At 34.4% G+C, this 19,272-nt stretch overlaps 1 protein-coding gene across 8 annotated transcripts in view; it reads left to right on the top strand.

Moving 5' to 3' along the window:
* Positions 1 to 19,272, top strand: part of LOC118181291 (FMRFamide receptor-like) — a 647,035-nt gene that overhangs the window by 255,656 nt on the left and 372,107 nt on the right. For all 8 annotated transcript variants that reach the window (XM_085806839.1, XM_085806834.1, XM_085806838.1 and 5 more), the window contains one exon: positions 11,080 to 11,141. The gene's annotated coding sequence lies outside the window, so the exon portion shown is untranslated. The remainder of the gene's footprint in view (positions 1 to 11,079; positions 11,142 to 19,272) is intronic.

The following is a 19,272-nucleotide window of genomic DNA, read 5'->3' as shown; positions in this document are numbered from 1 at the left end:
GTAGAATTTCACTTTCTTTGAAAATATAAACTATACTTGAGACCCAAATCTGAAAGTTAAGCGAATTATCTCTATGTTAAGAGAGACAAAATGTGAAAGGTGTAAAAGAGTCTTTTATTAAACTCAGATAACTGAACAGAAGGCATTTCTTGTGCTTACAAAATCAGCCAGTACTTATGGCGTAACTCCAAATGTAATGAATTCAGTTTAAAACTAGGTTAAGTTGTAAGTAGCCAAAGGCTACACAGAATGAGTAACGCGCAAGTTGGCTCAAAACTAACATCGGTGTGACAAGACTAATGGCGAAAATAACGCAACGCCGCAGACAGAGTGCTATCAAGAGTTTCAACTAACTCCCTTCAGCGAGCAGAACACACTCTGATTCAACAGTTTAAAACTTTCCTTCAAATCTTCACTTCAAATCACACTTTCCTCCCAAACTTCTTAATGTACCTAATCTAAATATGCGCAAACTAAAATTTGATTTCTGGCAGGGAAACGGAAAGGTAGAAGGTCAGAAAAGCTAATTAACATAAAATAACTAGTTGATAAAACTATGTTAATTCTTTTAAGTTTATGAAAAAGTTACGTAAAAATATGACAGCATTTCTGTAGACTTATGTCATCAAATTAAAAATAATTTTATTTCATAGCCATTACATGGAGTTTATTTTGTAAAATAGTATTAGCCTATAAGCTTATAAGTATTTCATTATACGGATTACGGTCATGTCTGTATTTTATCCCTAAGATGACATGTCCCTAAAAGTACATCAAATTACCTCGCCATCAAACATCCTTTCTCTGTATTTTTAACAAAAATTTGTTTTAATTGATGTAAAACAAAATAAATTTACTATAAAAATTATCTTAAGACAGCAATAGTTTTGTTGCAAAATGCCCAGTTGCGGTACGATAGCTTCCCAGCAAAGTGGGTTTAGGATTGCCTGAAAGTGGCAATAAAAAAGGCAGGGTTGCCACATTTGGCACGAAATCTCTCATTTGGCGAAATATTGGCGATAAACCATAGACGGAGCGAGAGCATTATAGAACGCATACTTAGCGGATTTCCCGAGACTGTTCTCGAAGGAAGGTCAAATTTATACACTCTTTTACAAAAAAAATCGTAGCACCAAGAAGGACTTTTGCGATCGTGACGAAATTTGGTATGCAAAAACATCTTGATCAAACATGCAAATGATCAAAGTTTCAAGGCAAACGAATAAAAATTGCGATCATAGCCCGCATTTCTAGTGCGCTATTCGCAAAGTATAAAACCAGTAACAGAGGCGGAAATTTTATCTCTTTTTGTTGCTGCCATTGCAATTCCGTAAAGAAGCAACTAAAGATGCTATTACGAGGATATCGAAGACCTTACAAACAACTAAACGACTTATGTGGTCGCGTTGTAGGGTTGCGTGAAGCTGGGTCGTCATACCGAGCAATAGGCCGCCACCTGCAGCGTACAGACACTGCTGTGCAAAGATGTTGGCAACAATTCTTGCTACAAGAAAATTGCCGACGAAATGAAGGCTCTAAAAGGCCAAGAATCACAAGTGCGAGGCAAGAGAGGATGATTGTTCGCCAGGGCCGAACCGCCCCAACGGTATCCTTGTAGACTATTCAATGCACTACAGCCACGTGTATACCTCCCGTGGTACCGTCCACCATTTCACGGCGCTTGTCTGAGAAGGGGTTACGCTCACAGAGGCCTTTAAGTCGTTTGCCTTTGACCCCACAACATCGGCGGAGCTGTCTGGAGTGGTGTCGCAGCCGATCATCATGCCTGTCATCAGACTGGCATCGTATAGTGTTCAGTGATGAATCCCGCTTCACTCTTGAAGCAGATGACCACCGTTTTCGTGTTTGGAGAGGAAGGGACCAGCGGTCGCAACCAGTGTTTGTTTTACAAAGGCGTACAGCCGTAAGCCCTGGTGTGATGGTGTGGGGCGCTATTTCTTATGACAGCAAATCATCTCTAGTCATTCTCCGTACATCTTTAACAGATCAACGATACGTTGATACCATTCTGCGGCCGGTTGCATTACTCTTCATGGCATCTTGGGGCCATTTTCCAACTAGATAATGCCAGGCCATATACCGCTCCCATATTTCTGGACTGCCTTCGTGCGGTTGATACTCTTCCTTGGCCAGCAAGGCCACCAGACCTTTCCCAAATAGAGCCGCCAGATTCGGGCACCGCAAAATATCGCAGATCTGGAGAGACAACTGATGAATGCCTGGCAGAATGGGTCACAGGATAGGAACCTCTACTACTCCTTGCCTCGACGAATTCAAGCATGCATTGCCGCCAGGGGCGGTTCGACCATATACTAAGTGAACACTCAATGGGTGATTGTGAGCAATGAACATGTACTATGACCTTGATTTTTTATTCATTTTATTATCTGTGTTTGAGCTATACACATATTCAATTTCATCAGAAAAAAACCACCTCATTCATGGTGCTTCGATTTTTTTGCAAAAGAGTGTATATATGCTGTGTATACATGGAGTAGAAGTACCTTGAGTAGTATAGTGAATGCAAAGATTAGATGTTCAGAGATTATCTCGAGTAGTCTTAGTGTCTTCAGCGCGATCGACCGAGTTCAGAGCATTTAGTGCTTTGCGGTGAAGCTGACTTAACAATCATAGCCTGAAGACTGTTGCTGATTGTTTCAGCATGTTTATATTATATTGTAGAACGTAACAGTATAAAGTAACGCAAAAATGAATTTTTTAATCTGTGAATATGCAAAATAATACCTTTAATATCTTTACTGGAACTTGCAACATTTAACAAATTGCTTCACATACTAAAATCAAGTTTTTAAAATTAATTATTATTTAAATTTTTCGAAAAGATATAGCTCTAAGTGCCTCGCCAGATTTTACAACACTGTCACTTGATTATTTGTATAACCTTTTATTGAGGGATCTAAAATTCCGAGGAATCAATTATCTCAAATCTTCCCAAGTTTGTTAAAATTGAAATAAATGTGATCTCTATTCTGTTGTGTTCTGTAATGAATGAATTTTCTTACTAAAGGATCACTTTTTGAAAATATAAAATATTTAGTACTCTTCTGTTATCAGGAACGGATTCAGATATGTATGTATATGCACATGTGTATGTATGTATGTATGTATGTGCCTATATGTGTGTGCATACACACACATTCATACCTACGTGCGTAGATATATACATGCATACATACATCCATTTTTGAACCCGTTCCCCATAACAACATTACCGAATGTTTTAATAAAAATCGCACTATACTTCCACTATTTATCTGCCCTTGCTTAATTACCGCAGTGAGTTTCGTTAATAACTACTAAGTTGGATTCAATTCAAATTTATTAATTAAACTTATTCAAACTTGCAGATGTGTTCGAAATCAAAGTAGCAGCAGTAGGTTTAATCACGATAAACTGGTTTATGGATTTCCTTTCGTTTCATAACACTTCAAAACATACTTTCTGTTACGATGTTCTTTACCCTCTACTTCATGGCGTAAGAAATACATCAAATTTTCCTGAACCTTATCCTTTGCATGGACTGGTTCTTTTTTTATTTCTCTGTTGAGTCCTATACTCTGTCTAAAGACATGATTCACAAAAGAATACAGTAATGCTGTGTAATTTGATGCTGTTTCGATATGATTCAAAAAATTAAAAGAAAACAAATATTCTAAGAACTCAATAATGCAATAAAATGCTAGAAGGTCACTGTTTAAACAAAAGAGAATAAAAACTCAAAGGCAATTTACTAACATTACAGTACATTAAAAGATTTTCAAAGGCATATAAATAAATTTACAGTAGCTTTATTTTCATACTGATTTTCATTTTCTTTTAAGAGAACTAAAGCCATTGCTTACTCAGTTTGGCCATTTAAGTTAAACTTCCTTGCAGGAGATATCGAACCTCGATGAAGTACGAAACTTCAGCAGAATTATTTGACATCGCAGTATATTATAATGCTTTCGGGGAAAATGGTCTAAACATAGGCTACAACTTTTATTTTAGTGTTTTTGTGGGAAGGGTAGCAAATTAAATGGTGTATTAATAACTAATTGGTTGACTGCTTACTGTTAATTTTTACGATGTGAGATTTTCATGAAATGAACGTGATAATTTTTCTAAAACCCCACATTTTGTAAAAGCTAACAAAGAGTAAAACGTTTTGACAAGTGCTTCAAATATGGGATAACCGTTTCATTACTGCAAAAAATTAAATAAGTTAGAAAAATGGTGGAAATGAGTTAAATCATTGCAAAAATCGTCTTTTTCAGCCATAACACAGTCACTAAGTGTCCAAATTGTACGTTGATGACGCAACGCATCGAATACAAACTTGAGTTCTCCCATTCTCTCTTGTGAAAGCGATCTTGATAAATATATAAATACTTCATCTTAATGACCTTCACGGTAAAACTCAAGGTCTCTTTTGTCTCCATCCAGTGGCGGAATTATATTCTTGTTAGTTACATATTCCGCTCTAAGGCACTGCACCGAAGGGAGGAATGTCTTCGTGGAAGATTTTCTATGGGAAACTGGCTCGTACTAACACGTTACACTTGGGAATAAACTCGAAAATGCCCATATGTAGCCAGCCCGTTCGCGGAATTCGAACCTCGGACTAAACTACCAGAGTTTACGGACTTTACCGCTCCGCCGCCGATAAGCAAAAATATGATGATAAAAAATACAATTTGGCAGCGGTGGGATCCGAAGAGAGTGATGCCTTAAACCAGCGCCTTAGACCACTTGGCCACGCTACCACGCAAGACGGAATTATATTATAGGCATTTTTCAACTTGCGTAACTAAATGTGCGCGCTTTGACCATTTCATCTGTTTTTAGAAATTTACTTCCAGATCTCTTCACTTTCATTCCTGAGGTCTGTACATGTGATATCTATATTTTTTGACTCTAGAGGTTGAAGATTGGTCCATTTGGTACAAAAATTAGTTCAAGTACTTTTTATATGTTGTTGTCCTTTTATATGTCCTTTATATGTCCTTTTTATATGTCCTTTTATATGTCCTTTTTATATGTCCTTTTTATATGTTATAAATATTAAGGTACTTTTCCGTTTCGCTGACTCAAATCTCGCCAAGCAGAGTTTATTAGCGACAATATACCGTATACAAGTATACACATTAAAAATGTTAACAAATGTTAGTTCTAAGTTTTTTTTATTTTGAAGGCATACACATTTTAATATCGTTTAAAATTTTGTAAAAAGCCAATACATTTGTAAAAAGACATTAATTTTAGAATTTACTATGGTTTTATGTTTCAACATCCTGATTCGCCGGTTCATATCACATGACCCCAAGTGATCTCATCTCATGTAAACTACGCTACAAAAATTTAATTCTCTCAATAATTATCAACATTAATTTCAAGTTAGATCTTAATTTGGAATACAAGTTTAAATGCAGGAATTATTTCAATTCGCAAGAATAGCTTAGTCAGAAATTATGTAAAACCGCAGTGCTGTACTTTGCTAGTGCATTCTCATTAGAATTGATGAATTTTAACCCTTGACTTTGCCTTCGGGTAAGCGGTGTGATTGCATCCTAGTTGACTTAATTACCGTGAATATCCTTAGGGCATAAAACTGAACTATCTGGTAAAAAGTCTATGTAATTGTATGCCAGTATTGAAAGAAACAATCAATCTGATAAGAAATGGCTGCGACTCGTTTTGAATATGAGGAGTAAAAGGTTACCAGCGAGTATATTGCGTTTGGCATCAGTTGTACCATTATTGGCGACTTTATCGCCTGCACCAGCAAAACGGAAAAGTACCAATATTAATTATACATACTTTTGAGACCGAGATTTCCATTTCTTCACCAGAATGCAAATCAGTTAGATAGTGTTTCAGTTAAGGTTTTTTTGATTGCAAGACAAAGCGTGTTTCTACCCCTGGCTACATTGCTTAGTTACTGCCAGCTCTGATAAGTTTGTAACTATTCGGGTTTGCGTTATTGCTGTTGACTTGTGAATGGTTACACCGGTTAGAGTTTTGAGCCAACTTCCATTTAAATTTAATTGTGTCATCTTTGACTACTAGTCCACGTTTAAAATTTGAATTTGACTGTTGCTTTAGTTACATCGCCCCGGTGGTGGTTGACTTTATTAGCATAAGACATGTACTGATATGCGAAGTTCTGTTTTAATAAAAAGTGTGTTTTAAAACCTTTTCCTAGCCTCCAGCGGTAATTAACTATAGTGATAATTCACTTTGCGCCTATTAAGAATTTAGAACCAGTTTATCCTCCCAAAGCAAATCAAACTCTATAGAATAATCTTTCGTTAAGGGCATACAACTGTTTGCCATCCCTCCGGCAGATGTCAAATTTATTTTGAAAAATATCATTATGCTTGTTCATAACGAAATTATTGAAGTGCTGTTTGACAGTCTCTAAAGAAGTAAACACGAGACAGTTCATTGCAAAGTCTTGTGAATGTAAGAGTTGAAACGAAACATCTTAAAAATGCTCAATAAATCTTTATCTGATATTCGTCGTAATGTGGAACCGAGCATTGTTATGATTGATGGCAATAATTCGATAATTGGACACTTTGGAACACTTTATTTATGCATCTGCTTTTAAGACTGCAATTAGAGAACATAAGCGTTCCGAATTTATTGCATGATTTGGTGGAAACAATGCATAGCATACAGTTCCTTTGTAGTCCCGCCATAAACAACAGTTACATACAGTATACATAGAGATCAATTACAATTATTCAGTTAGAGTTCCAATTATAGTTACACAGGAACTGGACTAAAATGTCGCCAAATGGCCTCTGATTTTGGCAATTTTTGTTAAATTTATCCACAAAAGTTAATTACTAAAACCATCGCCTGTTTAGCGATATCTCGCCAATTTAGAGAGATAGCCATTTGTTCAATGTTAGATAGATTTGCCCCTGTAATCTTTTTTTTTCGGCAAAGCTTCACTCTTCATACTTTTCATGTTTTATTATACGAAATTCACAACAATGTAAAAGACAAAAAGGACATTCTACCTATTTCAAATTCATTCGCTGAAAAAATACTTCGAATTCCCAGATAATTCAATATTTAAAAAAATGGAACATTTATATTATAGTTTTTTCTTTCTAAGAGCGCTGATACCTTGCAGTTATCCGTGAAAATAAAAAAATATCAAGAAGATATTTCCCGCATGAAATGCTAGGGAGCTCATTTAATTCATTTAAAAGCTTTCTTCTTAATATTCTAAAATATTTCTAATGTATTATACTTTCAGATTCAGCAAAACTTAATACTAATCAAATAAGTTTTGAGTATATTTTTTTTGGGGGGGAGGAATGAAAAAATTAAATAAAAAGGGTAACACTTGAATCTTAAATGATTTAATTTCACTTCAGAAAAAAAGCTTTTTTTAATAATCTGATTTCTTAATTAATATACAATCATGAATTTATGAAAATAAATTTATTAACGCAAGAGTTGTGACATAAGTTGACATTGGGAAAATAAATAAATTTAAAATTATTTATTTTAGGGGGAGTAAAAAAGATTTTCTTTATCTAAATGAAATAATTTCATGTAAGTAAATAAATGACAATTTCGAAATTAAAACATAAATAAATGCTTTCGAAAAAAATAAATAACTAAGCAATTCATTTTGTTCTAAAATGAAATAACATGACGGATAAGAAAAGGTAGGTAAAAAAACAGCAAATCATGCATTACACGCTTATCTATATTCTTTATCAGGCAAAAGAAAAAGAAGATAATATTGATTTTCGATTAAAATTATTTCCTCTTGAACTAGATAAGATGTAATTTATTTTTTCGGAAAAATGAAAAAAAAAAAAAAAAAGTTACAAGTACCAGGAGAATAATTTATGGAATTTTAAGACGACCTGGTACCTGGAATTAAATATATATATATATATATGTGTAAGATATAAAAAACCACGACTGCTAAAATATCATATATATATTTTGAAGGAATTGCTATTCTTATTCAAGGTTGATAAGTAATGAATGATGAAACTGCACAGAATGGTTTCGAATTAACATGAACTTACCAGGACCTTAATCAAAAAACATTTCTGTGTGTAGCACTACTTCAGAAATTTTTAGAATTATTCAAAATAAATTTGTTAATTTAAAAATTAATGCAGAAAACATTTAATAACAAGATAAATACATCAGATAAAACAGAGGAAATATTATGCTAGAAAATATTTTTGTAAGAGGTTTAATATGCATGTCTGAATACATAGCAATCATAAAATTCAATATTCGGTCATAAAACTTTTAAGAAATTAATCAGGAACATATAATAAATCTGAATAAGTTCGTGATGTACTTTATGAAAATGCGCGCGGTGAAAAATATTTTGCAGTCAGGGGGACTTTCTAAGAAGTAAATAATTTGTTAGTAATTTCGTTTTGTAAAAATTCGTCCATACCTTTGTTCTAAAAATACTCTAGCTTCTATTTTGATGATGAAAATGAATAATAGTTTATAAGCTATTTTCTCCCTCTCTTATGCATGCCTTCGTGGTGAAACTGGAAGCACGCTGGATGCGTATTAGAGAGCTCCGTAGCTCGAATCCTGCCGAGAGCAATGCAGATTTCTTCAGTTTCCTGAAATCGAAGAAGAAATTCTAAAAGACTCTACAGTGGTGCGCGAACTGGTCACTACTAGAATTTCGCGATTGGGTCAGCTTATCCCCCTTCACCTTCTAAAAGAGCGAGTACATAGGAGGTATTTTCTTCTCTTCTTTCCACATGCCTTCATGTATAACTGGAAAGCACGTTCTGTGAATATTCGAGATGTCTAGTGTTCGAATCCCGGCAAGGGTATTGCTGATTTTTTCCAATTTCTTGACACTGAAAATTCTACAAGTGGCGTCCAAACTAAAAAGTGATAGAGGCTCATTCGCCACCGTTAGATTTTGGCAACTGAGTGCCCTAATCCCCAGCTGTCCTTTAAGGGGGGTATAAGAGGTACTTTCTCTCTCCTTTCCGCATGCCTATGTGGTGTAACTGATAGAGCTGTAGGAGTATTTTTATGAAAAATTTCAGAACTGTGATTTCTTCCTTTTTTTTTTTTTTTTTTTTTTTTTTTTTTTGGTAAAATAAATTTTATTAAGATATAATCGGTTTTGTGGGCATCAATCTATACAATCTATGCAACAATATGCATAATTCTCCAAAAGCGTTATCATTATGGCAAATTTTTTAGAACTCAAAACTGTGAAAGACATTAAAAAGCTCGGAAAAAGAATTGTTAATTACATTTTCGAAAAAACTTGTAAATACGGTATGTTCGGCAAATTTTCAGTGTCCTTAAAATCTCAAGTTTATATTAACTTTTCGAGATTTTCGATGAATCTAAAGGAGGTATTTAAATGATGAAATTCTCTATCCAGTTTTCTTGAGCTTCTGGAATGCAACAGGAAAGCTGGTATATTCTACGAACCAGAAGCAAACGTCACTGGAAGAACGATCGACGAAAATATGTTGACAAGGAAAGAAGATGGATGGAAAACAAATTCCGCAAGAGAGGACAACTCTTTCTAAATACGGAATTCTACTGAAGCTTGCAACTGCTCTAATATTTATTAAAGGATTTTAGACAGTTACCACCTGATATAATATGGTATCAAGAATATCGAGCGTATAATTTTCTTTTATTTCAAGTTATAAATGAAATTATATTAATGAGGTTTAACATAACACTTGACAGTTATCTGCCTTAAGAAAAGATGCCACATGGACAGCTGTCTGTAGACTGATGAATTTCTGTAAATTATGTGATCAGTTGCTTAAAAACTGTGAGTTTCACTTATAGTTTGGTGCATGGCGGAAGTTAAGTCCTAAGACTTTAGTAAACCAGTAATGACCAGTAATGAACTCTAACCTGAAATAATGGTTGAATTATTATCTAGCATTCAGCGCTAAATATCTAGCATTCAGCGCTAAATACTTAGCATTCAGCGCTAAATATTTTATACAAATGGGAATCAAATAGCTGCTATAATTAGCATAAAATTATAAGTGAATTTTATTGATATTAACACTATGTAGCGGTTTCAAACCAGCTAGAATTAAAATGGCCTGCCAGGAGCTAGCATTCGAGAATGTGTTTACAGTCACCTGCAGAAATGTTATACTATGAGTTTTGCTCCTTCTGTGAAGTCACTGACTGACTATCATCGGCAAGAATAAGCAACGCCGTAAACAGGAATTCTTATTTTAGAATAACAACTAGTGACGTGGCCTTCAGCAGGCAGTACTCACTCTAGCTGAAACAAACACTCTGAGGTATTAGGGGCACTAGTATCCAGGTGGGCTGAAGGGAGCCTCCAATCTTTACTCATTAAGTACAAGCGAGCTAATTTGCATTCTGGGAGGAAAACGGAAAGAGAGAAGTGACAGTACATATTCGAAACGTAAAATAACTGTTGTTGTCGTGTCTATGAGAAAACCTATTCAAATAGTGCCATGACCGAAGATGACAGCCCTGGAAATCTCAAAAAGGTAACATCGTAAAGATTCGATATCTTAAACAAGACCCCAGTTTTTAACATTTCAGCAAGGATAGCCGGACAATTAAAAAACAGAGAGATTGATTTAAAATAATTGTCGAAAAATGCAAAAAGTTTAATGCGGAAATTTTAATGAAATAGTTATTGTCAAATTATGTTTAGAATATAAACCTAGAGCTGAACCTGAAAGTGAGCCAAGAGTTTACCTAAGTTGTTCGTTTGCTAAATTTCGTTTGCAAGATTTTCAATGAATGTAGGTGCATTTTTAAAAACTGTTTTCTTAATTTGTGCTCTGTTAAACTAGAATTTGAAATTTTCAAATAGTTAATATTAATTTACAAGTAGCTTTTCGATTTTTTTTTCTACTTCTTATATGAAACTATTTCAGAAATTCAAGTTTCGGAAGATTTCAGAAACTCTGAGAATTCGGGTTTTAATTAGTGTTAATTCTACTCTGTGCCTTTTTTCTTGCTGCACATTAATTATTTCGCTGCGTTATAAAATGATTTTTTTTTTCATTTCAGTTGGTTATGAAGATTTAATAATTATATGATAGAAGTCGACACGTTGTTTGCTGCTTTAAAGGGTAAGTTAAAATATCGTTTTTTAACTATGTGTCTTAAAATACTGCAGTAAAATAATCGTATTTCATTGATATTGCACTTTAGCACTACATAAATATGCGAAAATAATTTTGGTAGAGGTTTCGCTACTCCTATGCTCTGTAAGTCCTTATTTTTTTTAAATGACGATGCAGTTACACAGGTAGTTAAAATAAGTTGGTTATAACTTATTTCTTGAAACATTAGTCTTACACATACATGCTATACTCTCTTTTAAAATAAGGTTAGGGGAAAAAATCTAAGAAAATAATTTCAGTACTGTAAGTTAGGGATTATGTAAGCATAAAATCTAACTTTTTAGAGTATCTCCATAGCAAAAAAATTAAAGTAAGTAAAGTTACCATTATGTCTTCATGTACAAAATTAGAAGAGATATTCAGAAGGAATTTTCTGAGTTATTTCAATATTTTATAAAATTTTCGGAGCAAAATGTAAATAAGAGCTATTCATTTTTTAAAATTATAGATTTCGTCTAGTGTTAAATATATCTTTAGATATTAAATTTATTATTGACATCATTAAATATTTACTCATTAACTCATTAGTTTGTTTCATTAAAGCTTGATGATTATTTTACTTATAGGAAATTTGTTCTGTTGAGTAATATAAGAAGTTGTTTTGATTTTTAGTAGGTTAACTTTGATTATACCTAACTTTGATATAGGTATATAAGTTATATAAGTACTTTGATATAGGTAAGGTTAAAAGTCTAACTAAGGTAAGGTTAATAGACTACTAACCTTACCTATATCTAGTGTTATATATATCTATATCTAGTGTATATATAACCTTACCTATATCTAGTGTTGAAAGATTTCCAAGTATTATCTTCTTTAAAAAAAACTGTTTAACTGAATTGATATATTCAGTATTAATATTTAAAAGGTATAAATATTTTACCCACGTCTTCCAAACACATCGCATAAAAATGTATTATATGCAATTATAAATTAAAACACGAAATTGTAATGCCACATTTTGTACTAATTTACAGAAAGAAATTAAATTTAAGCACTTTATCAATTATTTACATGACTTGTCACTTGCTGTAGTATCAGTAACTGAAAGAAATACTTCCCATTTGATAAATATAAGAATTTAAATTAAATATTTTAAAACTGCTTCCAGATTCTTTTGCTTTATGTTCATAATCACAACAGAATTATAAATGGCAAGCTCGGATGTTAGCATTTTAATGATCAGTTTGGCATCAGTTAGGAAATAGTAATTTACACGCCAAACCTCTTTTCTGAATCTCGTACAAACTGGTTTTATTTCTGATTTACAAAATATAGCGTATATATATATATATATATATATATATATATATATACTAGAAAGTCCGGCAGTCATACGAAATGACCGCTGTTCTAGATATTATAAATTGTAATTAAAATGATTTGCGCAAAGGTGTCTGCTAATTCAAACTGAATTATCCAGGCTAGGCGGCGAGGACGCCCCTTTGCTTACTGCCCTACTGCCCCACGGGGTTTCCTCCTTCTACTTGCTTAATTGCTTAAAGTAGACTGCAGTAGTAAAGTAGTGTAAATCCACTGTAAATTTCCTAAAAGAAATGGAACAAAAACTGGTATCAAGGCCATACCCTTGACTGATATCCCTACTAAATCTCCCGATGTGTCACTTATGGATTTTTGTGCTTTCGGACTTTTAAAAACTGCATTATCCAAACGTTGTCCCAAAACGCTAACAGGACTCTGGAAAGCTGTTCGGGAGGAAGGGGATAGAATATCTCTTCTGCCACTTCAAAAGGCATTATTATCCTGGAAATTGCGGTGTCGAAAGATAGCTCAGAATAAGGGATGTCAAATAGAACGTTTAAAACACAAGAATTTTATGTAATTTAGTTTTGTGAATACAATATACATCGTCTAAAAAATGTGTGAACAGCCTCTGTACTTGCTTAATTGCTTAAAGTAGAGTGCAGTGAAGGAAACCACTGGCGGTACATTTCTTAAAAGCCACCGCTAGCTCAATAAATAAAGGTGATTTAAATAATAAAATGTTATTTCACATGTCAAAGATCTCTTTGTACACAGCATTCATTGTGTAGATCTTTCCACCATTTTTAAGCTCGCCTTGCAGAGGACCATCCATTATTTTTAATTTTACGTCCGTTCTTTCACGAACTCTTGAACAGGACACATAAAGTTGACCGTGTCCAAATGCAGGCTCAGGTATAAAAATGCCAACACGCTTAAGCGTTTGGCCCTGATACTTATTGATGGTCATAGCAAAGGCAAGTTTTACAGGAAATTGTCTACGTCTCAAATGAAACGGCAACCCTGTGCCGTGGCAACTTCGCCCCATTGGCTAGTACAGTTACGCAAGCAACCCATAAACTATCGGCGACAAACAGACACTTAAGCCGCATATAATAAAGATATTTATTTATTTCATTTTATTTGTTTTTTCTTCGTTGCCTGTTTCTGCCGCTTGCATATTTCCGAATTCTATTGTATATGGATGTTATATTTATTTATTAAATGTTAAATGTACTTTTAATTTTTACGGCTTAGCCTTCTCATAATATTCGTATGCGCTGCACTGCACGGGGAATAAAACAATTTACAGTTACATATATACGATGGGAAATGTATAAAGCGTTAGCTAAAAAATCTAAACTTTGCTTTCTATGATTCCTGGAGAAAAATTAATTCATTTCAATAAAAAATATAAATTAAATATCTTTTTTACACCAAATTCTCTAAATATAAGAAATTTGATGTAATATTTCCCGTATGTAATGATATGGTATTTATGTGCTTTTGGACAGTAGTTGGAAAATATATGGTGAAAACAAAGCATTCTGCGTGGTCTCAACATTTGTTGTTATTGTGTTTGTGACTTATCTGACTTGCCTGACAGTAACACCAGAACAAGACCACAGATGTCATCGGGGAGGGAACAGCAAGATTGCACCTGTAATTGGCAAGAGCTTTTAGCACCATACAAGTGAGATTACGACTTTGCTCAATTCCGCCTCCAGTTTTGAAGGACAGCACCCCGGGGGGGACGAGTTAAAGTGCCTCCCACCCCCTCTTGCCCTACAACCAACCTCTCAAAAGGACGTTAGGCTGCCTATATATTTAGAGTACCTCCATGCTGCAAAGACACTATACATTTACAAACATCCATGCCTTTTTCCGGATTTGAACTGGGGCCCTTCGGTAACGCACTAGGCTTCCCTAACCACTATACTGTCTAGGCGGCCCGCGTGGTCTCAACTTTAATATATGAATAAGTATATACTTCACTAATATAGATTCTGAATATATCCGAATTAATAGATTAATCGTATGATGATATTAATACGTAATACTGTTCTACATGAAATCGTAATGTCTGCTGAACGTATAACGTCTTTATTGAAAATAATCTTCCATTTTTTACGCTCTCTTAAAATAGCATGAATTTGCTGTTACAATGTGCATTTCTGACCAAATTAAAAAGAAAAAAACATTGCCATTTTACCTTTTTAATGTAGAGTAGCAGTTTCTTTTTAATTTCTACGAGATTTTTATTATTAATGTAGTCACTAAAATTCTATACACTTCAAAACAGTTTAACATCTCAATCCTTCTAATACTACGAACTGATTCACATCAAAATTGCTGAATAACAAAGAAAACTGTGAATTCGAAAAACAAATTCAAATGTAATTAACATCAATGTCGCCAACAGCGCCAATTTGTAGCTCTTATTTAGATTTTTTTCTATTTACTTAAGTATCTTAAACTGCAAAAACTTTAAATAATGCAACGCTGTTGTGTGTAAAAGCTAAGGAACTTAATATTCTTTTTCAGGATTCGTTTATTGAAAATAATTTTATTCTTAAACAAAAAGAATGTGAATGTATGAAAAAAAGTATATCAATACATTACACGTTCTTTAGAAAATTAGCTTTGACAAGAATTCCTTCAACTCCATAAAAAGTTTACATTTTTCTTCTTATGGCATCTTTTGAATTTTCTTTTGGAATATCCTACTTACATTTAAATTAAAAATGCGAAAAAAAATTGCTTTTATATGAACTGCTTTACTACTTTTTAAAGATCATCTTCGTTTATTTTGGTCACTGAGAACAACAGAATAAAATTTAAATGACAATATAGATGATTGGTGTTTTGTATTTGAAATTCTAGTCGCTCGGTGTCCGAAATATTTGCTAACTTTTATTACTTCTCACTTACATCGGCCAGATGCCGACATCCACCATGCACTGATGGTGAGTGTTGAATAAAATATTTTTTTCACGCAACATACTTTATTTTTAAAACATGGAGAGATATTAGGATATTTTTGGAAGCAGAAGACTTGAAAAATTAGAAATGCCCTCGCAGGGAATCGAACCAGGGACCTCTTGAATACGCGCCGAGCGTACAGACCACTACACCACGAAGGCATGCTGCTAAGAAGGAGGGAGAAATACCTTATATACCCACCCTTTTAAAGGACGACTGGGGTTTTAATTAACCCAATCGCCAGATCCTGGTGGTGGAGAATCGTCATCCACCACTTTTTTAAGTTCGGCGCCACTGTAGAGACATTAGGATTTTTTTTAGAAGCAGGAGACTTGAAAGTGAGCAATGTACTCGCCGGGAATCGAACCACGGACATCTCGAACACGTGCCGAGCGTGCAGACTACTACACCACGAAGGCAAGCTAAGAAGACGGTAGAAATACCTTATAAATATATTATAATTTTTGTTGAAATAAGAAAACGCTTTAGTAGGCTTTAGCGCATATAAATAAAGTTTTGATCTTAATATATATAACGTATTTTCGCCCTCCTTTCTGCATGCCTTCGTGGTGTACCTGGAAGCATGCTCCACGAGCGTTCGAGAGGTCCAGGGTTTGAGTCCTGGAGAGGGCACTGCACAGTTGTCATGTTTCCTGCTTCAAATTAACCTAACGTCTCTACACGTGACGCCTGAGCTGAAAGTTGGAGAACGATAATTCGTCACCACTAGGATTTGGCAATTGGGTTCCTTAACCCACAGTCGTTCATTCGTATCGCGTCCATGGAACGATATACAAACGGAGAGCTTGCAAGCATGTACTTAGTGTATGGAATAGTTGAAGGTAATGGACGAGCCTCTGCATTTACTGCGAACGCTTCCCCGATTGACATCAACTACACGACAGTTTGTTAAAGTATCTTAAAAGGGGGAGTGTATAAGGTATTTTCTACCTCCTTTCCTCATGTCTTCGTTGTGTAATTTGAAGCATACTCGACGCATATTCAAGACGTCCAGGGTTCGAGTCCCGGCCACGGCACTGCATAATTTTCATGTCTGTTGATTCAACGTAACCTAATGACTTTGCAAACGAACAGTACGCTCTAAATGAGGAAAGAAAATAACACTAATAATAAACTTAATTATGTTATTGACGTTATGTAATCTTATCTTAAACTGTTACGACAGTTTAAATTGCACAAAGCGTCCTCTTGGTTTTACAAATGCATTTAGCTGTGGAGCACTTCTTTCTTCTCGGCTTCTCGTTTCGACCTCGACCACAGCACATCTGTGTTTGTCGAAGTACACCGGTGATGGTCCGAATGTATAAGAATATAACCTAATATTTGGTCTTTCACGAACGTATTTGGTATGTGCCGATATTTGCCGGAGAATGTCCTTTTCCAGGCATTCACGTTAACATATACAGGGTGTATCCTAAATGTTGCGATAAACTTCTAGGGAAAGTAGGGCACATCATAAGGATTAAGAATTGCATAGGAACCCATTCCCAGAAACGTCACGCCGCCAACGAGTGCTCTACAGGAGAATACTAGTAGAAAATGAGGATTGCCTCATTCGAGCGGTAGCCACCATACGAAGAGCATGGCACGCGATACGAATGGAGAGCTTGCAGACATGTACTTAGGGTATGGAATAGCTGAAGGTAATGGACGAGCCCTTGCACGCATTTATTGAGAACGCTTCCCCGATAGACATCAACCACACCACAGTTTGTTTGCACGTCTGCATCAAAATATGTGCGACTACTTGTCATTAAAGAAGTGGACTCATTTTGGACTGGATGTTAGTAGCCATTTGAACAGCTCATTCTTGCATCGATGGATTGGGCGTGGTGAAACAGTTCCCTGACCACTCACGCTCACCGGATTTGTTGAGCCTTCATTTCTTTTTGTGAGAAGCCACCAAAAATGTCGTGTATCACGATCCTGTTGTGTCTGAAATGGATCTCGTGGAAAGATTCGCGTGCGCAGCTGCTACACAATCAATGAAACTCCCGGTGTGTTTGAACATGTTCGTCAATCAATGGTCTGTTGAAGTCAGGCATGTTTGGCGTCTGATGGTGCAAACTTCGAGCATCTGTTGTAACATTCAAGCTGTCGAAATACCATTTGTATTCATGTCCAATAAATGTTTAAAATTAATCACTCTCTTGCTTCTTTTCCCATCTTCTACTTCTGCTACCACTTACCCCTGACATTTCTGGGTACAGATTCCTATGCAATTCTTAATCCTTATGATGTGCTCTACCTTCCTTAGAAGTTTGTCGCAACATTTACGGTACACTCTGTATATATCTCGCACATAAGTAACATATCCGTCTGCCAGTTTCTTTGAAAACCAGTGATCAGAATCTTATACTCGATGGAATGATGATTACTGAACACGTTTTCAACATGGACACGGTGAACGTTTTCGACTTCTACTTTGTTCCTTTCTGGAGAACTATGTTATTAGGTTTAGTTTGGGTAAAAGTTATATTAATTCTCTATATTAACTATCAGCCTTCTCTAGAATTGAAATCAAGCTAACTTTAAATAGTAAGTAAGAAAGCCTTCGCATTTCGTAGCTCAAGTATGTTAAACTATCTAAATGTTAATGTAATGTTATTAAATACCTAAATGTTAAATATCTAAATTCTATGCTTATCACTTTAAATACATTATTTCGAAACCCTAGAAGTAAAGGCAGATATGTTTTGGCAGTTTTTAAGTTAGATAAATTCTTTACATCTAAGATATTATATTGGGCAATTTTTAAGTTAGATATATTCTTTATATCTAAGATATTTATATTTGGAAATTTCTAAGTTAGATATATTCTTTATAACTATCCAATCTATTTAATTATGTATAATTTTTATCTTTAAACCTTATAGTAAAATGCTGCCATTAAATCAGTAATGTATCTTTGTTGACATATCGATTTATGTATTAAAATTAATACGCTTAAATATAAATGTGGTTTTCATTTAATTAAGAGATAATATACAGCACTTCGCATTAACTTTCTTTTAAAATATGAAAGTATTCACTAAAATCTGCTCCAATGAAATGTTGTTCATCTTCTCTGTATTATATTCTCTGTATATATTTTAGTTTTAGATCATTTTTATGTTTTACTGAAAACTTGAAATCTTGGAAGAGACGTAAGGGTTTCTTATTTTCCATTATTCCTCGAAAATAGTCAAATATCTATCGATAGCAATCTATCGATCTTCGAAAGAATTCGTCAGCATTCTAATTATACTGTATGAGATATTCTTAGCAGTTTCTCAACTACAACTGTGGAACAATTGAAGAGCTAATTAAAGTAGAGAAGAGTTCTGTAATTGCAAATCTTCTGAAATTATAAAATTGTAGTGCTTAATTCTTGAAATAGAGGGACTTCTATTTGGGCGAGTGCCAGATCTATGAGTCAGAGGATCGGTAAAAGATAATTAGGTTTTCTGTAGACCTATTCCAGCTGATATTAATGTCCATGTCTTCCTTCTAATTACAAAAATATTTTCGGTCTGGGAATAGATTAGATGCCAATCCAGTTGCTGAAGAGATTAGATGCAAATCCAGACTCTGAAATATTTAAAAATTATTGCTTAAATAGCGTCTAATGCGATACAAAATATATATTTCTTATGAAATAAAACTTAATAAGTGCGCTACAAGTAATAACTCGACACTCCGGTTATATTTGCATAATAAAAATGCACTTAACGACTTTTATCATTCGGAATAAAAGTAAAAGGGAATCTAAGACAGATTTATTAAAACTAATGCATCGCATTATTTTTAAGATTAGACATATATGAACGTT

The sequence above is a fragment of the Stegodyphus dumicola genome, chromosome 12 (genome assembly GCF_044657685.1).
Source record: "Stegodyphus dumicola isolate Sdum_Otavi_A_Nest chromosome 12, ASM4465768v1".
Lineage (NCBI taxonomy): Eukaryota > Metazoa > Arthropoda > Arachnida > Araneae > Eresidae > Stegodyphus > Stegodyphus dumicola.
This window is presented reverse-complemented; position numbering and strand designations above follow the sequence as displayed.